Source organism: Pituophis catenifer, unplaced genomic scaffold (assembly GCF_029215685.1).
Source record: "Pituophis catenifer annectens isolate HBS135680 unplaced genomic scaffold, rPitCat1.0.hap2 SCAF_1, whole genome shotgun sequence".
NCBI classification, from domain to species: Eukaryota; Metazoa; Chordata; class Lepidosauria; order Squamata; family Colubridae; genus Pituophis; species Pituophis catenifer.
The window spans coordinates 15,715,649-15,743,143 of record NW_027256881.1 but is presented as its reverse complement, the minus strand read 5'-3'; the positions used below and the strand labels follow the sequence as shown (position 1 = coordinate 15,743,143).

Sequence of the window (27,495 nt, the reverse complement as noted above, 5' to 3'; positions counted from 1 at the left end):
AATATGAGGGGTCTGTAGATATTTTCTCAGCCCTCTTTTTGACTTGTGCAGTATACAGGTCCTCAATGGAAGGCAGGTTGGTAGCCATTATTTTTTCTGCAGTTCTAATTATCCTCTGAAGTCTGGGTCTGTCTTGTTTGGTTGCAGAGCCAAACCAGATAGTTATGGAGGTGCAGATGACAGACTCAATAATTCCTCTGAGGAACTGAATCAGCAGCTCTTTGGGCAGTTTGAGCTTTCTGAGTTGGCGCAGAAAGAACATTCTTTGTTGTGCTTTTTTGATGACGTTTTTGATGTTAGGTGTCCATTTTAAGTCTTGAGATATGATAGAACCTAAAAACTTGTAGGTCTCTACTGTTGATACTGTGTTGTCTAGTATTGTAAGAGGTGGTAATATAGGAGGGTTTCTCCTAAAATCTACCACCATTTCTACGGTTTTGAGTGTGTTTAGTTCAAGATTGTTCCAGTTGCACCACAAGGCTAGTTGTTCAACCTCCCGTCTGTATGCAGATAGATAGATAGATAGATAGATAGATAGATAGATAGATAGATAGATAGATAGATAGATAGATAGATGATAGATCAGTGTTCTCAACCTTCCTAATGCTGCGACCCTTTAATACAGTTCCTCATGTTGTGGTGACTCCCAACCATAAAATTATTCCTAAAACCATTGAAAATATGTGTTTTCCGATGGTCTTAGGCGACCCTTGTGAAAGGGTCATTTGACCCCCAAAGGGGTCGCGACCCACAGGTTGAGAACCACTGTGATATAGATGATAGATAGATATGTAGGTAGGTAGGTAGATAGGTAGTTAGTTAGTTAGATAGATGATAGATAGATACAGTATTTAGGTAGGTAGGTAGGTAGGTAGGTAGGTAGGTAGGTAGATAGATAGAGATAGATAGAGATGATAGATAGAGATGATAGATGATAGATATTTAGGTAGGTAGGTAGTAGATAGAAATATAGATATTTAAATATAGATGATAGATAGAGATGATAAATGATAGAGATGATAGATAGAGATGATAGAGAAGATATAAATGATTGATTGATAGAAATATAGATAGCTATTTAGATATAGATGATAGATAGAGATGATAGATGATATAGATGATAGATAGAGAAGATATAGATGATAGCTAGATAGCTAGATAGATATGGAAGATATAGATGAGAGAGAGAGATGGAAGATATAGATGATAGACAGACAGACAGACAGACAGACAGACAGACAGATTATAGGAGAGTGAGAGTGAGAGTGAAAGAGATTTTAGGGAATAACAAAATCAAATCAAGAAATACACCCCGGACTAATCAAACGGGTGCTTTCACACAACGTGAAAATCACCCACGTGGAACGCCCGTAGAAATCTAACCAAGGTTAACTGTAACCAAAGTGAGCTCAGCCCAAAAGGGAAAAAGAGTCGTGATATTTTGGAGGGGGGGAGGGGAGGGTTCCCTCATTTTACCAAAAAAAAAAAAAAAAAAAAAAGAGCGTTACGCGTAGCCGCTTCTCCCGGCAGGCAAGCCCGGGCACGCGACAGTCCCTCGGCAACTTTTCTCTGCTTGGCAGGCAGGCAGGCAGGCAGCAGCGCGGCGATTCAGCGGCGGCGGCAGAAGCAGCATTTCCAAAGACGTCCAATGGCGATCCGAGCCCGGGCGGGCAATTGTCCAGTCCAATGAGAATCCGAGGAGCCTCTGTACCATCTGCCAATCGGGCCGCCTGTCACAGGAGCTGTCCCTGGAAGAGGTGGTGGAGGGGGGGTGAGGAGGAAGCGCTGGAGCCCGGCTCAGTCGCCCTGGGCTGCGGATTGGAGGCTGGTGGGAGCGCTGTGCCCGCGTCTGCTTGCAGGCAGGAGCACGTTGGGAAAGCGACGGGGCGAAGGCGGCTTGGCTCCAGCCTGGGAGGGGCGGTGGGTGGGTAAAGTGCCGCCGCCGCCGCTTGCTTCAGCCCGGGAGGCTGGCAGGTGAGCCGCGGCAACAACCGAGGTGAGCCGCGGCGATCGCTCCTTTGGAAACCGAGCGAAAGGCTTTGCGGAGCGGACCGTCTCGCTGGGAAAGGTAGGTCTTTTGTTCGGGTGGTTTTCTTTAACCCACCGCCGGGCTCCAGACCCAGCGCCGATCGTTCTGGATCCGGGAAGAACTCGGTCTTGCCTGCCTCCCCTTCTTCTTCCCTTCCGAGGCTGGTCAAAGGGATATGCAGGATTCCCGGGGTCTTTTGCCGGACGCGGCGTCCTTCTGCTGACGGGTGGTCGCATCCCGGCTCGGCGAGGAGGAAGGAGCTTGAGAAAAAAAAATACCCTGAAACCAGAGGAAGGGGGGTGGTGGTGGACTGAGAGATGGGAATGCGAGAAGGGAAAAAGTTGCCTCTGAGCGAGTGCAGAGCGCCCAACCGTCCCGCTCATCCTTTCTAGCCGAGGGTGGGGGGCGATTTTGGAGGAAGAAGGGGCTGAACGGGCGAGGCGGGAAAGGGTTTTTTCCTCAGCCGGAGGCTCGTTCCCAATGCGGGGAAAGTAACAGTAACAGAGTTGGAAGGGACCTTGGAGGTCATCCAGTCCAACCCCCTGCTCACGCAGGAGACCTGTAGTAGGGATTCGAACCGCCGAACTGTAGCTCAGTCTCTGCTCCCCAGCAGCCCCACGTTCAGGTGTGTATCCTGGGCGGCTGTACACACACACGTTCATTGTGCATCTTGATTCTTGAGGTGTAATTTCAGCTTTGGACTGTTTTGAAGCCCATCTCTTCCAATGTCCCTCTTAGTGTATTGAGAGGCGTTGTAAAAACCAACCTTCCTTCACTGGAGCAGAGGATTCTAAAGGGGCAAATTGCAGTTCACACCTGCTCCTTTGAAATCAGAGTTTCTCCCCCCCCCACCTTTTTTTTCCCCTCCTTTCCGATCTTGTTTTTTTCCTGTGCCCCTCCATCCAGTGCCAAATGCAGTCGTGCGACAGTAACTGGTGCATTTTCGGACATCTCCCAGGCACAGTTACATTTTGCTTTTCTGCGACCTCCTCAGATGTGCCCTGACCCACCTGCTAATTTTTCATCCATGGCCTCCTTGAAATATCCAAGGGCTCCAGGGGCCCCATATGGTCCCAGTTGTAAACCTCTCTTTTAAATTACACATTTAATGTGCAGTGAGAGTGGGTGCATTTTTGTCACAGGCCTCTCCGCTTCTTTTATCTAGCCTGCCTTGCAAGGTTCTTGTAAGCTTCCTTGAAGCCGTCAGGAATGAGAAAGGCATATAAGGAATAGTAACTAAAATCCGGATCTGCATTTAAATCTTCTCAAGTCTTATAACTTACCCCATTTTTTTCATATTCTGCACCAAGATGCTCCCTTAAAAGGGCTGTTCAAGTTTTTTTTTTTTTCCGAGACAGGGAGGGAGAAGATTACCATGGCATGGTGACCTTTCTGGGCAGATAACTTTCATGGTTTACTGATGAGCTGTCTTCCACCAATGTTTAATCTTTAATTAAACATGATCCTTTCAGACCCTTTTGATTCTTGCCCTCTCACCAGCATGTTCTATCCAGAGAGAGAGATAATTCATTTTCTTTCCCAGCTGAACACTGACTAGAATAACTAATATGCTAGAATACTTTTGTGGCTGGACTTAAAGTGCTTAATAAAGCATCTGCTGTTTTGCATTGCATCAGTTGCATGAACCTTTTACCCCAATTAGCAGTCATGCAGGAGAACCAAAAGAGAAAAATAGACGAAAGTAAAGAAACGGGGACCTCTGTATCCATCCAGATGTGGTGGGTAGGACAATATTCAAGTCTGGAAGGAGATGTGGAGCTGAATCTGAAGGTCCCTTGAAAGACCAGAGGTGTATTTTGAGATTCTCCTATACATGGAGATGATGTTACCTGTAGAAGGGCAGTTAGAAAAACAGGAATCTTTTGCTGCTGGCATTCCCTTCGGGAGAAACCTGCTCTAATTGTTTTTTGCCCTGGTTATGGTCAGATTATACCACTTTTTGTGTATTCCATCCAATGCTTCCTTTTAAGATGGTGCAGATGCTTCAGCCAATGAAGAATGCAGCCCATCTGGTTGCTGGCTAGAGATTGGCAATGGGCCAGCATCAGCTAGTAGCCTGAACATCTAGAGGTCCAGTTTAAAAGACCAGCCTCTAAATGACTTGCAGCCAATTTATTTAAAGGATCGCTTGAAACTGTATAAACCGGTGCAGGCCTTGAGGTGTTTCATGGAGACCTTTTAGTTTATCACTCAGTTACAAGGGATATGGCCTTTTCTACGGTCGTTGCATCTTTTTTTGAATGCTCTTCTGCTGGAAATATCTCCTGACTTCCTTTCTGACCATTTCCACCTGGATTTTAGAGAGCTGGATAATCTTTCCTGCTTGTAACTGCACAATGATATTAGATGGCTTTTAATGGTCACGTGTATTTATGCATTTAAAATTGTTCTGAGGGCCTTGGTTTTAAAAGGTGGCATAAAATATTTAAGTGCTGTAAGTAAAAATGCAAACGGGGAGCCCAAAGGAAATGTGAGACCATCTATAAAAGGTTCAAAATGCAAAAAGACTGTCAATCACCTGTAGGAGCTGAGATTTCTATTTTTTTAAGAAAACACCACTATGCTATTTAAACATTACAATGGGACAAAGAATAGGAGCCTTGGTTGAATCATCCCAAGAATCACATTTGTTAGTTAATGCCTGTGTGATGTCCTTGTGCAGTTAGTTTCCTGAGTGATGCACTTTATCTAGCTCATACAGCGTAGTCTATATAACAATGGTTTATTAAACAAATCATAATTGACTGGATTTGCCTAACATGCTAACTATAAAGCATGGCTATATACTGCATCAATGCGTTGACACAACAGGCTGACCAAATTCATGTTATGTCTTGTTATGAAGGGTCAATCCAGTCATGATCTTTTAACTAAGTGTACTTCAAATTGCTTTTATAAGGAGAAAATGAGAAGGACAGGGTACAAACTAGTTAAACTGTTCATAATTCTTTTTTCCTTTACTCATCCTGTCTGACTGAGGCTAACACCTCATAAAAGTAACAGAATCAACTCAAATTCACAAAAGCTTATAATCAAACATAGGTCACTCTTATTCTGCCTTATTCAGGAGACATTCTTGTGTAAAATAGAAGTCCAAATCCATTCATTTTTAAGATCACAATTCTTCTTCCCATGTTGTAGACAAAGTGATTTCCGTAAAACTCAATCCCTTCTAAAGACTTGGACGATTGGAGCATAGATAGTTCATTTAAGCTTGCCAAAGCCTTACATTTTTTTGTTGTTGTAGCTCTATTTTGTTCTCCACTGGTTCTTGTTCATAGAAGTCAGTAGCCTAGCAAATAGGCTAAACCCCCAAATACTGAAATAACTCTTGATTATATGAGTTATTAATTAATTCAATTACCTTGAATGCAAATTTTGATTTATCTGATCATTCCAAATATTGAATCATATTTTGCATGGTGAACCCATTCTGTGTTGATTTGTTTGTTTGTTTGTTTGTTTGATTAATTATGTGCCATCAAGTTGCTTTCAAATCCTAGCAACTACATAGATATTCTCCATGATAATCTATCCCTAACACATTACATGTTGAGCCTAGGGCAATTCCTGTTTTCCTAAATATCCTAAGTTGTCCTATCTTATTCTCAGTGTCACTATATTTTTCCTTCCATCTACAGTAGACTTCCATTTAAGCTACTCAAAGTCACCTTGAACCATGAGATAGGGGGCACATAAATTTGATAATAATACTGCAATAACTGACAACTCCATTTGCTAAAATTGTGAGCATGTATGTAGAAGCAGAATGCTCATTTTAAAAACAGAATTGAATCGAATAACAAAGTTGGAAGGGACCTTGGAGGTCTTCTAGTCCAATCCCCTGCTTAGGCAGGAAACCCTATACCAGTGATGGCTAACCTTTTTGCCATCGCGTGCCAGGAGCGGGAGGGAAGTTGGCGCGTGTGCCAACACCCATAATTTTATGCGCCCCGCCCTGCGCATGCGTGCACAACCCCCTCCCCCCTCTCCTGGCCTCTCTAGGAGTCTCTGGAGGCTGGGGATGGCAAAAAACATCACTTCCTGTCCAACCGGGAGTTGGGAAATGGGCCATTTCAGGCCTCCAGAAAGCCTCCGAGAGAGTGGGGAAGGCTGTTTTCGCCCTCCCCAGATGCATAGAGAGGATCTGAAGCCAGGTGAGAAAGAAAAACAGGCCTTCCCCACCCCACCCCCAGGCCCTCCGGAGGCAGGAAGTTTCCGCGCCAGAGCTGAGCTGGTGTGCCCACTGATACAGCTACGCATGCCACCTGTGGCACACATGCCATAGGTTCGCCATCATAGCCTATACCATTTCAGACAGATGGTTGTCCAATCTCTTCTTAAAAACTTCCAGTGTTGGAGCATTCACAAAGTCTGCAGGCAAGTTGTTCCACTGATTAATTGTTCTAACTGTCAGGAAATTTCTCCTTAGTTCTAGGTTGCTTCTCTCCTTGATTAGTTTCCACCCATTGCTTCTTGTCCTGCCCTCAGGTGCTTTGGAGAATAGCTTGACTCCCTCTTCTTTGTGGCAGCCCCTGAGATATTGAAACAGTGCTAAATGTTCTTGATAGTTTATAACATACCTATTTCTGACTTGCCATTGTCCAGAAAATCAAATTTTGTCCGTTTCACTTTTGAACACTGCAGTTTTACATCATCCTAGTGCAGTATTTTTCAACCTTGACAACTTGAAGTTGCACTCTTAAAATTGTTGAAAAACACTGCACTAGGGTGTGTGTGCATGTGTGTGTGTGCATGAGTTTGTGTGTGTGTGTGTATCTGTGTGCACATCTTTAAAAGTAATCATCTGGCAGATCTTGTAATGAGTTGACACTTTTTCCCCTATGGCTCAGAAAACTGGTTAATCCACAATTAACTTCTTTTCCCTCTGGTGATGTTCTTGGGAATAAGATCATTTATATATGAATTGCAAAAAGCTCCCCAAATTTCTATCCACTTGTTTTTGGTTTTGCTAATTGATGTTTTATGTTGTGATTTGTCTTCCAATTATGTTGACACAAGTTCCTGCAGTTATGGCTCTTAGCCCAATAAATGACTATTTTATTCCCGGTAATTTTTTTCCCTTGTGTCTCAGATTTTACTTTTTGGTATGAATCAGTGTGATGGGTGGGTCCCTAAATTGTGATGATTCAAGCCCACAGTGATGATTCATGCAAGAGGTAGATCTCTATAGTAGGTACTAAAATAGTTACTAGTAGGAGCATGTGACTTTTTCAGGGTTAAGACTTGATCTCATTTCCAAAGCTAGAATAAGAATGTGTGTTTTTACTGCATTTCACTGAAATGTAAATTGCATGAATGGTAAAATTAAATATTATTATAATCATTTCCAAGATATTGAATAATTTCCTATATTGGAAGAACTTTAACAGCCATGCCAAGGCTATGAGAAGTTAGAAGGTGCCACAGTTATATACCTTTATAGTGGATTATGTCTGCAAAATCTGCTCCTCCCATCAAGTTATATGTACATCTCCTTAGCTGTAGTCAGTTTTAGACAAGAAAGCTGAATTTACACTTTATGCCTTTAAAATGGCGATAGGAAGGAATATCTGCAGAAATGTTCTTGATCGTTTACAATACAATTTGGCTGATGCAAAAGCTGAGCAAGGTCAGATTTCATTACTACAAATAATCCTCAACTTACAACACTTCGTTTAGTGACCAACGGCACTGAAAAAGGTGGCACGACTGTTTTTCACACTTAGGACTGTTGCAGCATCCCTGTGGTCATGTGATCAAAATCCAGATGCTTGGCAACTGGATTTATATTCATATTTATGCCGGTGGTAGTGTCCCCGGGTAATGTCATTACTTTTTGAGATATTCTGACAAACAAAGTCTATAGGGAAGCCAGATTTGCTTAACAACCATGTTACTAACTTAATAACTGCAGTGATTCACTTAACAACTGTGACAAGAAAGGTCATAAAATGGGGCAAAACTCACTTAACAAATGTCTCGCTTAGCAACATAAATTTTGGGCTCAATTGTGGTTGTAAGTGGAGGACTATCTGTATTTAGATGGAAAACCTATGTTGTGGAATGACCTGTATGAGCTGTGGTGGCGCAGTGGTTAGAGTGCAGTTCTGCAGGCTACTTCTGCTGGCTGCCTGCTGCCAGCAGTTTGGCAGATCGAATCTCACCAGGCTCAAGGTTGACTCAGCCTTCCGTCCTTCCAAGGTCGGTAAAATGAGGATCCAGATTGTTGGGGGCCATAGGCTGACTCTGTAAACCACTTAGAGAGGGCTGTAAAGCACTGTGAAGCGGTATAGAAGTCTAAGTGTTAGTGCTAGTGCTAGTATTGCCTTGAACTTTTTTTATGTGTGTGAGTAATCCTGTGGATCAGCTCTGCTTTTATTATATTGCATCTCTATCTTTGGGAAAAATAAATTATCGTCTGATCCAGTAGCAATTTTTCCCTGTGGTTTGGCGATCCGGTAGCAATCGCCGCCCGGGTGTCATTACTTCCTGGTTTTAACGTGGCGCATGCACTTCCGAACCGGTAAGGAAGGTAAGTAGATTTCACCCCGGTTTGAACCAGGCCACTGATTAGGTAATGTGGTGTCTTTTTTGGTCATATCACTCAGCCTTTTTAGACTAAGGTATGTGATCATAATATTAAAAAAAACGGCGATCTTTTCTTGATGTGTTGACAGCTTGAAGATGTAATTGAACTGATTGATAACATGCCATCATCAATCATGGACTTCAGGCATTTCTCTGTCAACTCTTAACAACCACACAGATAATTTTTCTCCATGATCATCTGTCTCCAACCTGGGCCTTCAGGTTTCCCATCAGTGCCGTCATTGCCACTGTAAACTGAATCTATTTATCTTGTTGCTGATTGTGGTCTTTTGTTTCCTTTTACCTTTCCTAGCATTAAAGCCTTCTCCAGAAATCTAAGTCTTCACATATTAGGTCCAAAGGAGAATAACAGAGCTGGAAGGGACCTTGGAAGTCTTCTGGTCCAAGCCCCTGTTCAGACAGGAAACTCTATACCATTCCAGACAAGTTGCTGTCCAGTCTCTTCTTAAAAGCCTCCAATGATGGAGTACCCACAAGCTGTTCCACTGGTTAATTGTTCTCACTGTTAGGAAATTTCTCCTTAGTTTTAGGTTGCTTCTCTCCTTGATCTATTTCCATCCATTGTTTCTTGTCTTGCCTTCTGGTGCTTTGGAAAATAGGTTGATCTCCTCCTCTTTGTGGCCACCCCTCAAATATTGGAACACTGCTATCCTGTCACCTCTAGTTCTTCTTTGTTATTATACCTAGGGGTGTCGTAATAATTTGAGCCTGGTCCTTTGTACTTTGAATGAGAATTCTGGGTTAATTTGTTCAGTAAATCATTTGTTTGTTTTCTTGGTTGTTCACTGTGTCCTTGGGAATCTTCTCCAACACCAAAGTTCAAATGCATCAATACTCTTCCTAGCTTGCTTCTTCAAAGTCCAGTTTTTACTTCCATAGAGTGTCACAGAACATATCATGGCTTGCACAATTCTGATCTTTGCAGGTAAAGACATATCCTGGGATTTGAATGAAAACAAAGTGCATCATTAGTGCATCATTAAAAGCATAACGAAGGCAAATGCTGAAGAAATGATTTCCTAGTGCTTTAATATAGATAGCAGATGATCTGGGAAAAAGCAAGATACCTTCTATCCATCCTAGCTCAGTTTGTGTAATAGAACCTAAGAATCTTTCATGAACCTTGTTCATATAGCACAGTTAGTCTCGAGAAAGTGAAAAATTGGATTTTCTCCCAGAAATGAACTCTCTGGGGAAATGCTGTTTTATCTTTCACCCAAAACCTTTCCAAGATTTAGTACAAACAGAAAGTGAGGGGACTGACGCACCCTCTTAATGAGAAAAATGTTTCTTGTTTAATCTTAGATCCCATATTCAGACTGCCAGCAAGAGATTCTGTTTTGTGAATGCATTTCTACATCTTCAAATTAAAGGTGTGCACATACTTAATTATATTTCATGATATTATATTTAATATATTAACTTGTGTAGTTTCCTTGCAGATCAATAGAACTCTTTGACCCAATTTTCCTTCCTCTTCCTTGATAAAACAATCAGAATCCTCTGCAAATGAATTCAGAGTTAGATGCATTTTTTTTCCTGTGTCAAGGATTAATAATCATTTTCAGGGCTCTGAGGTTTGGAGGGAAATGCTGAGAAAGACTGAATAAGTTCTGTTTAGTTATCTGCTCAATATCAGGTCCAAATAATATCTTATTTTTGCATGCTACGCCAACATATACCACAGTCTTTTTATTCTTAATGTTATTGCCCCTGCCATTAGCTAATTGGACTTTATCCCTCTTGCAAAGAAAGCTGGGTTTGAGGCTCAAACTCTTTCCAAAACTGCATTGCTTAAAATTTTGCATTAAGTATATTTTCACTTCTCCCTCTCCCTTTTTCCATAAATTGGAATTTTAAAAAAAGGACAGTTCCCAGTGTGATCTTCATTTATAAGCCCAGGATGGTGCTTGCCTTGTACACCAGTCAAAATGCACCTGGTCAAGCATGCTTGGCATACAGAATGACAGATGGCATTATATCACTGAGAAGGTTTCACAATGAGCCTGATGACTGTGCTAACCAGACAGATATCTGTAATGCGGCATAGCTCGCCATTTGCATTAGCTCAGCAACTTATTAGCAGTCTCTTAATTTCAGAAAATTGACCTGTTGGTTAGTATCGTGAATGTATCATCTCCATAGTGTTTTTGTCACAAAGCCATGGGTCTTTTTTTTCCCCCATCTGAAAAATTATACATTTTGGAGGTACAAAGCCAAGAGAATACTCTCTTATAAAGGTTCCCCTCGCACATATGTACTAGTCGTTCCCGACTCTAGGGGGCGGTGCTCATCTCCATTTCAAAGCTGAAGAGCCAGCGCTGTCCGAAGACGTCTCCGTGGTCATGTGACTGGCATGACTAAACGCCAAAGGCGCACGGAACGCTATTACCTTCCCACCAAAGGTGGGTCTCCTGAGTCTTCGGAGAGGGGCGGCATACAAATTGAATTAATAAATAAATAAATAAAGGTGGTCCCTATTTTTCTACTTGCATTTTTTACGTGCTTTTGAACTGCTAGGTTGGCAGAAGCTGGGACAAGTAACGGGAGCTCACCCGGCTACGCGGCACTAGGGATTCGAATCTCTGAACTGGTGACCTGTCAATCGACAAGCTCAGTGTCTTAGCCACTGAGCCACTGCATCCCTTACTCTCTTACACTTAACTCTCTTACATTTTACTCTTACTCTCTTACATTCATTCATATTTATCTATACTGTTTATTATCTGCCTGTCTGCTAATGCATTTTATATTATCCAGTGTCAAATGGTGACAAGTTGCAATTCATTAGAGACAACAAAGGATAAAGAATGAGAAAAAAATAATTAAAAAAAAGTTTTTGTACATCTGAATTTCTGAGTACAAAATGGCAGTGTCTATGCGCAGGGATCATATGGAACTGTTGGTGGAGGTGATACTTTGGGAAGAGAAATACTCAAGAAATAACCAAAGAAGAATAGAGTCCAAATAGGGAATAACAAAGGATGCTTATTTGCATTTATTAATATTGTAAATTCAAAATGTAAGCAGGTCAGTCTTGTTAGGGAGAGATCTTCAGAGCTGGGGTAAAAAACAGAGGTATCTCAAAACATTGTTAAACACAAGCAGATGGATACTGTATTTCAACATCGGTTTTATCTGGAAAAAGGACAGTTAGTCCTTTGGTCTTGCATTCTGGGGAAAAAGAAGTTCAAATGGCTTTGAAACTCAAATTTACCCTATTCACCGTTGTAAAAGGGAGGAGAGGGAAAACCCTGTCAGTCTTTTTAAGATTCTGTTTTAGTAACCTATAACAATAATGTAGAATTTCAGTATTTCTTGTGCAGCTTGTTTTTTTGACCTGACCTACTTCAAAAAATGACATTAACAATCATATTATTTGACAAAATACTTGGCAAAATATATCCTTAGTTTTGGTGGGTAAAGAGAGAAGGAGATCAAAATGATGATTTTCATCAGAGGGAATGAATATAGTACATTTGACAAGTGGAGCAACTGGGCTACTTTTCACGTATGTTAACGTCAATCATCCCCTATTTTGATTGTCACTAAGTCAGAATTGAGCCTCCTTGTCTTTCTTCAGCCATCACAGTGATGGGTTTCTACCGGTTCTATCCGGTTCGGGAGAACCAGTAGCAGCGGCAGTGGCGGCAGGTGGCTCCACTCACCCGCCCAGACGTCATCACGGATGCTCTGTGCATGCGCAGACATGGCGCCCGCACTCACATTTGCGAACCAGTAGCAAAGGTAAGTGAAACCCACTACTGAGCCATCACCAACCAGTCTTCAAGGGTCGAACCATCAAAGAGTTTTTTTCAGAATCGGATGGGCAGCTATAAAAATGTTTTAAATAAATAAATAAATATTGTGATTTTAACAGGTATATGTATTATGCTCTCTTTTATTGACGTTGTTTTAATTGTTGATTGGGGGCTACCCGGAATTTGATACGAGACGGATGGGCAGCTATAATAGAAATGTTTTAAATAAATTAATCAAATAAATGAATGAAGAGCCATTTTTGGTCTAGGGATTATGGCACCAGACTGGAAACCAGGAGACTGTGAATTGTAGCCCTGCTTTGGACATTAGGACCAGTCACTCTGTCTCATCCCAATCCACCTCACAGGATTGTTGTTGTGGGGAAGGAGCTTTTTGTACTTTATTTATTTATTAATCAAATTTCTATACCGCCCTACTCCCGAAGGACTCAGGGCGGTGAACAGCCAAGATAAAATACGGATAATACAAATATTACACATTCATTACCTTGAGTTATTTATTAAAATAATAAAGATGGCATATAAATAAACAAATATATAAATACAATTTCCCATCCCTTCCTTTCTGGTAAGGAAGTAGAGTTTTAACTCATATGTGGAGCTGTTTATTTGCTGCACAGGGCAGTTTTTCAAATGTTTACTAAGGATTATCACTTGTAGTCATAAAGGAATAATCTAGAACAGGGGTGTCAGACTCAAGGCCTGGGGGCCGGATGTGGCCCATGGGGTACTTAGATCTGGCCCACGGGACTGCCCTGGAAACAGCGAAAGACCAGCCCATAGTGCCTCTGCCAGCAAAAACAGGCTTCCGAGCTCCGTTTTCAGCTGCCATGGCCTTCTGCAACCCTCTGCCAGTGAAAACAGAGCTCGAGAGGGCTGTGTGTGCCATCTCGATGTCACTCCTGTCAGGGATGCCTGTGGTGGCCCATGTACTCTGCCAGCGAAAACGGACTCCTGAGCTCCGTTTTCATTGGCAGAGGTTGCAGGAGGCTGTGGCAGCCGAAAACGGAGCTCAGAAGCCCATTTTCACTGGCAGAGTGCATGGGCCACCACAGGCACCCCTGACAGGAGTGACATTGAGATGGCCACGTCCACCCTGGCCATCCCCCCCCCCCCCAAGATCAAACACAACCCTGATCCGGCCCTCAATGAAATCGAGTTTCACACCCTGATCTAGAAGGAAGGGAAACTGTACAAATAGTCCTCGGCTTACAGCCACAATTGAGTGCCACATTTCTGTTGCTAAGTGAGACATTTGTTAAGTGAGTTTTGCCCCAGTTTACGACCTTTCTTGCAGGGGTGAAATGCTCCCGGTTTGGACCAGATCGCCCAATCCAGTAGCGATGGTGGTGGGTGGTTCGGAGAACCGGTAGCAAAAATCCCTGCGCGCCCCCCCCATGCCCAGCTGAGCCGCACGATCATCATTTTTTTTTTTTACTTTTAAAAGCATTTTTTCTACAACCTCTTCCGATGAAAAAATGCTTTTAAAAGTAAAAAAAAAAGCCTCTGATGATTGTGTGGCTCAGCTGGGATCGTCAGAGGCTTTTCAAAGCATTTTTTTCTGCAACCTCTTGGCCGAAGAGGTGGTAAAAAAATGCTTTGAAAAGTCTCTGACGATCCCAGCTGAGTTGCCAAATCGGCAGAGGCTTTCTTAGAAAAGAAATTAGAAAAAATGCTTTGAAAAGTTAAAAAAAAAAAAAAGTTGGCCACGTCCACCCAGTCACATTACCCACCACCACCAAGCCACGCCCACAGAACCAGTAGTAACAAATTTTACATTTCATCCCTGCTTTCTTGACACTGTTATTAAGCAAATCACTGCATTGTTAAGTTAGTGACACGGTTGTTAAGTGAATCTGACTTCCCCATTGATTTTGCTTGTCACAAGGTTGCAAATTGTGATCACATGACCCCAGGACACTGCAACCATCATAAATATGAGTCAGTTGCCAAGCATCTGAATTTTGATCACATGACCATGGGGATGCTGCAACGGTGGTAGGTAGGTGTGAAAAACGGTCAGAAGTCACTTTTTTCAGTGCCGTTGTAACTCTGAAAGGTCACTAAATGAACTGTTGTAAGTAGAGGACTACTGTATAGGCAATCCTTGTGTAACAACCATTCATTCAGGGATAGTTCAAAGTTACAGTGGCAGGGAACAAAATATCGTTATGACCAGGCTTTGAAGTTTGTAGTACTTTTGTGTCATCAAAATCCGGATGATTGGCAGCCCACCTACATTTATAACCACAGGGTGTACTTCAGCTTCCTTTCATTTGCCCATCTCTCCCTCCATCACTGTCCTTTTGTGTCTCTTTGCCAGCAAAGGTCTCACAAAGAGCCAGGAACTGTTTTGGACAAGTGTGCCTTATTAGCAGTTGCAGGAAGGAGATGGGAAAAATCTGCTGAAGGCTGGTTGGGGGCAGCAGCAGAGGTGGCAGAGAGCAGGGCTGCCAAAAACAGAGATGCGGGGAGATAGGCGAGTGGGGGGAGTTAAAGCAGAGATGAGTGCGGCAGGACAGGACAAGCAATATGTCTTCGCTGAACAACAGGGTGGTCCTTGCCTAACAACCATAACCGGGGTCTACCAGAACTGCCAAGCGATGAAGTTACGTGATGTTTTGCCTAATGACGGCTTTGCTTAGTGACAGAAATTCTGGTCCCAGTTATGGTTGTTAGGCTAGGTAGGGCTACTTGTATATGTAAGTTTTCCACATGACTTTTTGGAAGCCTTGTGTTCAGGCAGGAAAAAAAAAAAGTTAATTTCCTGCAGAGGGAAAAAAAATTCTCTTAGCAAAACCGAGAGCTGGAAGCCTGTAAGAAAACAGCTTAGAGGCTGGCTGGTAGCCGCAGGAGGGGAAGATGTAATTTTCCTACTTGGTTTCTGGTTGAAGTTTGGAATAATGCCGTTCCAAGTGTGGACATTACTGTAATAGGCCTGCTTTGCTTTGAAGATGCTATTTTTTAGAGAGAGAAAGAGAAATTGTCGTGATTATATTCGGATTTAGGTTGCTTGTAGAACGGAACAACACCAGAGAGAGAGAGAGAGAACTACAGTAGTGGCCAAAATTGTGGAAAACTTTTGGGAAAAGTGTATTTTCTAAAACTAGCTAATAACACCACTTTTTTTTTTTTTTGGACTGGTACCATAAAATTATATGTCAATGGAAAGATAATTTAATCAAGAATGTAATGCAATAACTTTTATGAAGGATTTGCTATTAGAATAGCAGTTACAGTATAAAGAAGAAAAGTGAAACATGTAGAAAAAACGAGATATACAGAAATTATCACCATAGAAAAAACAAGATGTACAAAAATTATCACCTCAGTTAATACTTAGTTGGGTAACCTTTAGCATGAATTACGGCCTTACAACGTCTTCCCATGGAGTGAACCAAGTCTTTTAGTTTTGCAGCTGTTATAATGTGAAACCAAGATTGAATGATTGCTTCTATTAACTGGGTTTTATTGCTGGGTCGCTTCTGATCAACAAGTTTCTTTAGTCAGCTCCATAGATTTTCAATTGGGTTAAGGTCTGGGCTATTCATAGAAATGCGACTAATAAATAATTTTATTTATTTATTTATTTATTGGTTCGATTTATATGCCACCCTTCTCCGGAGACTCAGGGCAACTTACAATGCATTAAGCAATAGCCTTCATACTTTTGTATATACCTGCTTAGTAGGGCTTTCGGCCCCCCCAAGTGGTGTTCTTTTTCACAAAAAGTCACCTTATTGCCCCCACAATCCGGGTCCTCATTTTACCTACCTTGAAAAGATGGAAGGCTGAGTCAATCTTGAGCCTGGTGAGATTTGAACTTGCAGTAATTGCAGGCAGCTGGTGTTACTTAACAGCACATAAATATTCCCAGGCCATTCCAGCATTGGAATATGATTATCTTGAAACTCAAAAAAAAAAAAAAGTGGTGTTATTAGCCATCAAACCTCAAAAATACACTTTTCCAAAAAGGTTTCCACAATTGGCCACTACTGTAGTTTGGAGCTGTTTACCTGAGGCTTACATCAATCAAGACTGTTAAATATGTATCAAGATATAGCAGGTGGGAAAAACAGGGTACAGGTAGTCCTCAACTTGCAACCATTCTTTCGTAATCATCAATCAATGGTCATGACTTATGACCATTTTTCACACTTACGACCATTGCAGCATCCCCATGGTCATGTGAGATCAAAATTCAGATGCTTGGCAATTGGCCTGTATTTATGACAATTACAGTGTTCTGGATCAAGTGATCACCCTTTTCACTCTTCTGATAAGTAAACTCAGTGGAGAAGCCAGATTCAATTAACAACCATGTTATTAACTTAGCAACTGCAATGATTCCCTTAACCACTGCAGCAAGAATAGGGCAAAAACTCATTTAACAACTGTCTTCCTTAGCATTGGAAATTTGGGGTTCAATCGTGGTCATAAGACAAAGACTACCTGTTCTTCAGAGGAGAAAAGATGTCTTTCTGAAGGGCATGCTTCAAAACCTATATGAATGTTTTAGATAAATAAATAATAAATAGGTAAAGGTTTCCCTGTCCAGTCGTGTTTGAGCCTTGGGTGCAGTGTTCATTTTCGTATCTTAGTCAAGGGAGCCAGCATCGTCTGAAGAAATTTTCCGTGGTCATATGGCCAGCATGGCTATACTCTAAGGTGACCAGACGTCCCGCTTTTGGCTAACCAATACTTAATATTCAATGGATCAAGGATAAGGAGAGATTTTATTCTCTTTTGCTAGTCAGTGAAATGCAGCCACAACCTTCTAAGTTATTACCCTATTTTTCCTCGTGAGGACATTTCTTTTAAGATCAGCGATTAGAGCAACAAAAATTAGCAACAGTATTATTGCATATTTTTTATTTCTTAAAGCTTTCTATAACCCTGTATATTTATAATAACGAAATCCTGAAAACTATCTATCCTTCTGTGAACTAAAATAGACACCTATTATTTCTAAATTGATGGGACATAGGGTCTTAAATGGCAGGGGTGGGCTGCTGGGGGTTCGCAGGGGTTCAGGAGAACCTCTACCTAAGATTCTGTGCAGTTCGGAGGACCCCCAAATCCCACTCCTGGCTGGCCCCACCCTGCCCCTTCCAGGAGTCCCCACATGGCTAAGGTGACCAGACGTCCCGCTTTTGGCGGGACAGTCCCGCTTTTGAGCAATTTGTCCCGCGTCCCGCGGCGTTTCAAAAAAGTCCCGATTTTTCTTGAGCCCCAGCTGATGGCTAGAAGAAAAAAAAACTGTTTAAACTCTTGCCCGGGCTTCAAAGGGCCGCCCTACAGGCAATCAGTGTAAAGCAGTTTTTTTTTTCCCCTAGCTAAGCTTCAGAAACGAAAGCGAAACCAGGGTCTTTGGTGCAGCGTGACAAAATGAGGCAGAGAGAGATTTATTTTTATTTTTATTTTTCCTCCCCAAAAAAGGTAAGTGAAAAACTGCAAACAATGGGAAATTTAGGAGGAGAGTTCAAGATTTTAAAACACAAAGGAAAAAAAGCTGTATTTAACTAGGGAATTGTAATAATTGAGATACTATTAATTGTATATTGTGTTGAAAGCAGAAATGGTTAAGTTGTGGTTCGGAGGAATATATGGGAGAAATTATTTGGTTTATTATTATTGGTAAATATAATTAATTGATTTGTAAGAAATTGGATTGCATGGAAATAATTGGAATATTCATGTTCATATTGATTAATATACAAAAAAGATAGTTTTATAACTAATTGATTTATATTAAAATGTTGAATTTGTATTAAACAACTGTATTACATAATTACATAATTACATAATTAAACAATGTGAGGATGGATATAAAAATAGATGACAATGGGAAGGGGTATAATATAGAATAGAAGGGAAAAATTGAATTTGATTAAGATTAGAGATGAGGATGAAGGGTAATATTGGTTTTTTAAAAAAATAGATGAGGAATAAATATGGCAAAAAGGAAATATAGAAATTGTAAATTTAATTGAAATGACTAAACGCTGTTTAAATTTGTGAACCAGCCAAATATTCTGTTCAAAGAAAATACATTGTATGTTTGTATGTGTGTTTCTAATTATTGCTATTTATTCATATTTGTTCTCTTTTATTCTTTAAAGTTTAACAATTCATTCTTTATCTTAATATCTTTATATTTGCTTGGGGTTGGCTTTCTTCCCTTTCATCTTTTTTATTGTACAGCAATCTTTCTCCTCAAACCTACCACCTCTCTCTTTTCTTTCCTTCTTACTTTCTCTTCCCCCCACCCTCTTTTTCTCCTCCCTACTTCCTCTTTCTTTCTCCTTCTCCTCCTCTCTTCCTCCCTCTCTTACCCTCACTCCTACTCTAATTTCCATTCCTTCATCCCTCTCTATTGCTGTAATCCTTTAATGCATATGGACTACTCAGAGGGCTGAAAAAGTTATTTTTGACTGGTCCTCACACTTTTGACCAGTCCTCGAACTTATGACTGTCCTCACATTTTACATTTTTGCCCTATCTTGTCATCATGGTGAAGAGAAGCAGTTGTGAAATGAGTGACATGGTTGTTAAGAATGCTGCATGGGCATAAATGTGAGGATGGTCATAAGTGTGAGGACCAGTCAAAAGTGCGAGGACCTGTCAGAAATGACTTTTTTCAGCTCTCTGGTTAGTCCTTTTGTGCATATGGACTACTCAGAGGGCTGAAAAAGTTATTTTTGACTGGTCCTCACACTTTTGACCAGTCCTCGAACTTACGACTGTCCTCACATTTTACATTTTTGCCCTATCTTGTCACCATGTTGAAGAGAAGCAGTTGTGAAATGAGTGACATGGTTGTTAAGAATGCTGCACGGGCATAAATGTGAGGATGGTCATAAGTGTGAGGACCAGTCAAAAGTGTGAGGACCTGTCAGAAATGACTTTTCAGCCCTCTGAGTAGTCCCTATACACATAGCCATGGCCACCCGGTCACATGACCAGGTAGCCACGCCCACCCAGTCACATGGCCTCCAAGCCACGCCCACACAATAAGCCACGCCCACAATGGTGTCCTTCTTACCAATGTTAAAATCTGTTCACCTTACCCTATAGACATAGCCATGGCCACCCGGTCACATGACCAGCTAGCCACGCCCACCCAGTCACATGACCAGCTAGCCACGCCCACAAAATAAGCCACGCCCACAATATCCCTCTTTACCAATGTTAAAATCTGGTCACCTTACTATACTCCAAAGATGCATGGAATGCAGCTATATTTCCACCAAAGTGGTATCTATTTATCTACTCACATTTGCATGCTTTCAAACTGCTAAGTGGACAGGAATGGGAGCTCGCCCCACCGTGTGGCGCTTGGGTCTCGAACCTGGACTGTCAGCTTTCCAGCTGACAAGCTCAGCGTGTTTAGTCGCTGAGCCATTGCGCCCCTACTGCAAAATCCCCACACTAATTCTAGCCAAATTTCTCATCTATCTATTTGAAATTGCTTTGCTACATGGTTTTTTCCTTTCCATGTCAGCACCGATTCATAAACCTCCATACCCAGTTGTGGTGGCGCAGTGGTTAGAATGCAGGATTGCAGGATAATTCTGCCGACCGCCAGGAGTTTGTTCCTCACTAGCTCAAGGTTGATTCAGCCTTCCACCCTTTCAAGTCAGTAAAATGAGGACCCAGATTGTTGGGGGCAATATGCTGACTCTATAAACTCTCTCTGTAAAGAGAGTGCTGTAAAGCAGGTGTCTCCAACCTGGGCAACTTTAAGACTTATGGACTTCAACTCCCAGAATTCCTCAGCTGGCTGTAGGACCATTATCTCGTGGCAAGGCCTTTATAATGAGAAATCCAATTGTAAAGCTTTAACTGGTTTTTGATCTATGAGGTAACTGTAAGAAGGTGAGAAAGGGCTTCTCCCCAGTTTAACAACACCAAGTGGCTCTTTGGCAAGCAAAGAACTCTTTGTTTTGTTAGATTGTTTTGAAAAATCAGCTTCTGGGAAGAGAACTCATGTTTGCACATTTAGAAAATCTGCTGCTGGTGTGTATAAAATAATACCTACTACCAATCCCCCGATCTCCTGCTTTAATTTCAGTGTTGCTGTCAAATCCATGAGCTAACAAAACACCAACCCACTACATTTGGCTATGCTGCATCTACTGTTTTTCCATTTTGACAATCTGGTATAAAGAGATGAAATTGGCATGCATGTTTTTGTTTTTTTTTGAAAAAAGTTTTTTTTTTTTAAACATAAACATAAAACACATCTTTTCCAAAACGAAGCATTGATCCGGTCACAGATTAATACAAATCACTAACAAATCTTAATTTTCAATTAACACAACTTAATATTTTACTCACTTATTTCCCTCAATTCTATCTATTTAACTATGCCATTATCCCAAAAACCTGTTACTTAAATCTTAAAACCTAACCAAATATCATTCCATTTTTCTCTCTCTTTTTACTTAGATGGATATATTTTAAAAATATAAATCATTACAGTTATTATAAGCATTCAAAAAATATTTAATTCCAACATAATCATTTTATTTTTACTATTAAACTCAACATTATCATCTTTGTTTCTGTTATTAAACTCAATTTATTCATTTCATATTTACTGTTAATCTCAACATACTCCTCCTTATTTTGGCTGTCTAATCTCATTTTATTTTTACTGTTAAACTCAGCAACGTTGTCATTACCTTTGTTGTTAAACTCAGCATAATCATTTCATTTTAAAAAAAAAAATGATTTATATGCCGCCCTTCTCCGGAGACTCAGGGCGGCTTACAATGCGTTAAGCAATAGCCTTCATACTTTTGTATATTTATACAAAGTCAGCTTATTGCCCCCACAATCTGGGTCCTCATTTTACCTACCTTAGAAAGGATGGAAGGCTGAGTCAACCTTGAGCCTGGTGAGATTTGAACTTACAGTAATTGCAGACTGCTTGATGTTAATAACAGTGCTTTAGTCTGCTGTGCCACCAGGCTCTTTTGACTATTACTCCCTGCAAAATCCTCATTTTGCTGTCCTACCCATCATAATCATTTTTTGTTTTTGGCTGTTAAACACAGCATAGTCATTTTTGTTTTTGGCTGTTAAGCACAGCATAATCATTTTTATTTTTTGGCTGTTAGACACAGCATAACCATTTTTGTTTTTTGGCTGTTAAATACAGCATAATCATAGTTAGTTTTACTATTAATCCCTACATAATCCTTTCTTTGTTGTTTCCATCCATCTATACATTGCTTATTTCCAGTTAATCATATTTATCCTTATCCTTTTTCATGACAATTTAACATTGACACATGGTTTTTACTTAAAACATACCTTTGCTTATATTTATAAATCTCTTTTAATATGCTCAATTTCTCTTATATTTCTATAAAAACCTCCTTTTTATTATTACTATCCCTCTACACATTATTTTATTTTTAATCACATTGTTTTAATCTTTTTTTTTCTTTTTCCAGCCGTGTATTCTTTATTTCTTCATTTCCTCGCCTGCTGGCATATATTTCCTTCCATTTTCCTTCCAAAAATTCAAATCTTTGAATTTGTCCTCCATATGTCATATTAAATCTTTTTCTTATTTTTATTCCGGATAAAATGCATCAAGTTCCCTTCTCTTGAGCCTGTGCTAGATCCTTCTTTTGTTCCTGCGCCAGTTTTTAAAATTATTGTTATTTCAGTTATAGGAGTTTCATTATAATTTCCTTTTCTTTTCACCAAAGTCAAGCTGCCTGCAGACAAGAAAAAAAACCTCCTCCGCAAAATCCCTGGGCTGTTATCTGTAAAGCTCAAAATTTTCCATAACAAAAGCGAGTTACAATATTTCTTTTTAAACCAGAAGGTGTTCCTCTACAATCCACATTTTCCATTAATCATGCAAGTATCCATTTTGCTGCAAATATGTAACAGTCCAATTTATTTCCTCTTCTTCTTTTAATTTTAAAAATATCAAGACTTTTTTTAAAAGATCCAATTCAAATTTTAAAGTATCCAGTCTTTTCACCATGTCTCGGTATTTGATTCCATTAGTTCTATTCAAGAGTTAGTTGTTTATCGGTTCTTTGTCTCTTTAAATTTGCATTTTAAACTTTCCATAGCCCCTTTGTTGTTCAGCCACTGTTTTATGGCTAGGGGTCTTATAGTTAGTAATATTGCTCTAGGCGTTGTTACAAGCCAGGGTTGGTTGTCACTCACCCAACTTCAAAAGGCTCCGTTTCAATCCACTTTCCTCTAGCACATCTCTTAGCCCAGTTATCCCAGCTTCGTGGCAGCTGCCATGGCTGCCTCCCCCCGCCGTCGACTCACAGAGGATTCCCTCTGACCTCCGAGAAACTTGCCTGTTCCTCTTGGTCATCTGAGGTGTCCCTCCTTTTTCCCTGTCCCTGCAGGACGGTTCTGGTCTGAAGACCCATCGGCAGCAGTTCGGCAGCCGGGGTTTTCGCAGTGCTCATCAGAGCCCGTTATTTCCCCGACTGTCTCACCGTGACGCCAAACCAGAAGTCAAACTTGGCATGCATGTTGAGTGGAGGTGAATCTACATTAAGCCATGTGCTCCAATCCCTTCTGGACAAAGGCAATTGCAGTACAGGTAGTCCTTGACTTACAACCACAATTGAGCCCAAAATTTCTGTTGCTAAGTGAAACATTTGTTAAGTGAGTTTTAAGCGAATCTGGCTTCCCCAGAAGGTCGTAAAAGGGGATCATATGACCTTGTGGTCCGCCAGCAACCTGCGGATCTGGCAGCAGAGTCAGACAGCAATGAGGCTGAGGAAGAACATGGGCCAGTCCTGGAGGCTGGGGAAGGCCTGGATGAGGGCTCTGCGTCAGAGGCAGAGATGGGGCCAGGGCCATCGGGGAGTGAGGTGCGGCCTCACCTCTGGAGAGCCTCCAGAGACTGATAGGAGTGAGGCAGAGGAACAGGAGGAGCCTGTTCCTAATGGACGCATGAGAAGAGCTGCCAGAAGGCAAGAGCAGCTCAAGCAAAGAGGACAACTCGGGAGTAGGGCCAAGAGATGATTGGCCCCTCCCATAAGGCTTAAAACAGACCAGCAACCGCATTTGAGCTTTGCCGGAAAACAACATTGGTAGCTTCGTATTCTTCTTCTTCGTCTACGTCTTGTATTTATTTTTGTATCTGTGACTTCTGAACGTTTGCCAAGAAAGGCCTTTGGCAGTTTGCCTAATTGGACCAAGGTTTGAGATAGGACTGAGGAATTTGTGTTGGGAGGAATTTGCTTTAATTTAGTTGAACGACCCTGGGAATGAAGTAATTCTCAACTGTTCAAATAAAGTTTGTTTGTTTTTTCACTGACAGATTTTCCTACTACTTACTTGGGCCTGGGTCACAACAGAGCAATCATAAATATGAGTCAGTGGCCAAGCATCTGAATGTTGGTCATGTGACCATGAGGATGCTACAACAGTCATAAGTGTAAACAAAGGTCATAAGTCACTTTTTTCAGTGCTGTTGTAACTTTGAACAATCACTAAATGAACTGTTGTAAGTCAAGGACTACCTGTCTAGGACCAAATATAGGTTAGGCATGATTCTGATACATACTTCCTACTTGTCCCAAGTTATTAAATGTTTTAGGAGCAGTACCATCACACAGTAATATATCTGATACCACTTGATTCCTAAAGATATATCATTCACATCCAACATATTTTATTTACATTCAGATTTAAAAAGTCTCAGTGCTTGGATTCAAAATAGTTGAATTCAATTCATAGACCTGAATTGAACTCTGAAGGGAAATTCTCCAGTATCAAAAGTGCATTTTCACACTTTCAATGAACTGTCAATCAAACATTCTGGATATTAAATAGCAATCCTCTTAAAACAACGAATGACTGGAATGTTATTTATACCATAAGCAAATATTGAATCATAAATTCAGATTTCAAAACTTGAGCTTTTGTAAACAGACTAAACATTTGCACACAGTACTTCCAGATCTGCACCTATCAACTTCCTCAAACAATGTTTTGCTCTCCCTTTCTTCAGAACAATGTTGTTGAATTTTGTCACCCTTTCTGTTCAGTGGGGTACACTTCTACTTCAGCAGATCAGCCCACTTGACATGTTCTGGTGAAACATGGCTTATTTTGGAAGAAACATGTTAATACTTGCAGCCTGTTTGCTGTTACTTGGCTAACTTAACCCAAGTTCATTGCTTAAGCTTGGAGAGGAAGATACCAGAAAGATGAGGTGGAACAGGAACTGATTGGCCTTCATTATATATAAACGTAGGGAGAGGGAGTTCTAGTTTGAAAGGGTCTAATTCCAATGCTTACTCCTGGGAAGGAAAGCCATGGCAAAGCTAGACAGCATACTAAAAAGCAGTGACATCACTCTGCCAACAAAAGTGCGTATAGTCAAGGCTATGGTTTTCCCAGTTGCAATGTATGGCTGTGAAAGTTGGACCATAAGGAAGGCTGAACACCAAAGAATTGAGGCCTTTGAACGATGGTGCTGGAGAAGACTCCTGCGAGTCCCTTGGACTGCAAGGCGATCAAACCAATCAGTCCTAGAGGAGATCAATCCTGACTGCTCTTTAGAAGGCCAGATCTTAGAGATGAAACTCAAATACTTTGGCCACCTAATGAGAAGGAAGGACTCACTGGAGAAGAGCCTAATGCTGGGAACGATTGAGGGCCAAAGAAGAATGGGTCGGCAGAGAATGAGGTGGCTGGATGGAGTCACTGACACAGTCGGCGTGAGTCTGAATGGACTCCAGAGGATGGTAGAGGACAGAAAGGCCTGGAGGAACATTGTCCATGGGGTCACTATGGGTCGGATATGACTTCGCAACTAACAACAATTCCAACGCAGGATAACTACATGCCTGTTGGCATAATTCAAATTATAGAAGCTCACCATGAAATCTGCAAGGTACCTCAGGAGAATTTACTGTCACAGATTCTAATTTATCAGTCTCTAACTTTGAGGGATTTAATTTTTACTACTCTCATAGTTCTGAACTGGGACTGTGGCCTCACACATATATTTATTGTTATAAATAACTCAGTACCGATACACTAGCATGTCAGGCACACTTAGATGGTGGTTATTGTCAATGATTTAGGCACTGAGATTCAGGAAAGATGACAAAAGGTCATTGGATAAACTTTGACATTTCAGTCAGAGATGGGCAATTTCAGAGCAACCTATACGTCCTCCCTAGCCTTGTTTTTCACCACAGTTTTACAATTTTTGTGGATTTTGCTGTCAAATTATAGCGGCAAATGGGACGTGATGGCTCAGCGGTTAAAGATGCTAAGTTTGTCAGTTGGCATCCCGAGTTCAAGACCTGAGCACCGCACGATGGGGTGAGCTCCTGTTACTTGCTCCAGCTCCTGCCTGCCTAGCAATTAAAAACCATGCAAATGTGAGTAGATAAATAGGTACCACTTCGGTGGGATGGTAACAGCATTCCATGTGCCTTGGTGTACAGTCATGCTGACTACATCACACCAGAAATTTCTTCAGATAACGCTGGCTCCCTCCGCTAAGAAATGGAGATGGGCACTGCTCCCTACAATTGGATATGACTGCAGAGGGAAAACCTTTACCTTTTTTTTTTATATGCTGGCAAAATGCAAAACATATTGGCCTTTTTAAAAAAATCAAGACCAATGGGAAATAAATATGTAGAATCACTGCAGGGCTTTTTTAAAAAATAGATCTTTCCAAAGCAAAAAGAAACACTGAAAATCATAGCTCCACTGTCCTCTAATAGGATGTCACAATCAACGTCAAACTTTCTACTGAAAAAGAATTCCCACGTTGTCCTAAATTATGCAAAAAATATTATTTTTCTCATTTCTGGCTCAACCAGATTCTTTGTACTAATTTGTAAACATTGTGAGAGAGTCTAGACATATGGAAAGATGTCACATTCCTGGTGTTTCAGTGTCTGATCTTAGCTTTTGCTGAGGACCAGTTGAGGCATTTCCAGTTTCAAAATCTGACTTCCAATTTGATGGGAAGCAGTAATAGCTTGAGAACTGTTCTTAAAAGGAAATGTGAAGAAACTGCACAGGAAATGCACACTAAACAAAGCAGAACCCACTTTGGAGCAATTTCAAGCTAATTGGATATATGCTCATTCAAAAATAGATGCTCTCAAAATGAAAAAGGAACTGTACACTTTATTTGGGGAAGAAAGACTAGAATTTGTTTCTTAATTGCCTTTTTAATGGTTATGAATGCACAGTTGGAAATTAACCAATTCCAATTTCAAATTATTGTCAAGTCACAAATGAGTCAATCAGTTTCCCTACTGACATGCCTTGTCTTTGATTTGTTCACTTATTAACACTGAACATTGAAATCTGTCAGTGGTTTACAGTAAAAGCAGTATTAAGTATTTAAGAAATAATATCATAACCAAGTTTTGAGCAGCCAACTAAGAGCTACACCTGTAAATTCGGGAGGGGGGGGAACCAAGGTCTATATTTTGGTGTGGATATCAGAGGTTTGAGGGGTCAGGTGGAAGTCTTAAAGCTGGTGGCATGTATATTGCAGATGGTCCTCATTCTTTAGTGCTCAATTGTCTTCCAAATGTCTGCACTGGACAAGAAGGAGAAAAAAGAAACCAGTTTTGAGTTTAGCATGCCCAGGCAAACTGGCTTACTGATTGAAGTCATAACAATCGGCTATGAGGCACAAATTAGGGCATGGTTAGTTGTTAATCAGAGCCGTGCAGGTATTTTCCTTCAAAGGTTTCAATTTCATTGTGTTAACCGTGTTAACACGGAGAGATTTGATTTTCTTTTCGTTTCCTCATTTATAGGATTAATATGGCCACCCTTCTTAAAAAAATATCCTGGAGCTGTTATTTATAATCCACAAAAATATGTATCATAAAACCATGGAACACAAATGCAGATCAAAGTTAAGATAGCCGTATAGTAGCATAACATCCTACTGAACACAAATATGCCTGTACTAGGCTCAGTTAACATCTTGACCCAGCAACAGGGGGGAGGAACCAGGTTTTCACAGCCTTCTGGAAGGCCAGGAGAGTTGGGAGTTTTCTGACT

The 27,495-nt window shown here is 40.9% G+C and overlaps 1 protein-coding gene across 3 annotated transcripts in view; it reads left to right on the top strand.

Annotated features, from left to right (window-relative positions):
• Positions 1 to 1,848: 1,848 nt before the first annotated feature.
• The window catches only part of CAMKK1 (calcium/calmodulin dependent protein kinase kinase 1), a 145,294-nt gene continuing 119,647 nt past the window's right edge, over positions 1,849 to 27,495 (top strand). For all 3 annotated transcript variants that reach the window (XM_070932093.1, XM_070932092.1, XM_070932091.1), the window contains exon 1: positions 1,849 to 2,068. The gene's annotated coding sequence lies outside the window, so the exon portion shown is untranslated. The remainder of the gene's footprint in view (positions 2,069 to 27,495) is intronic.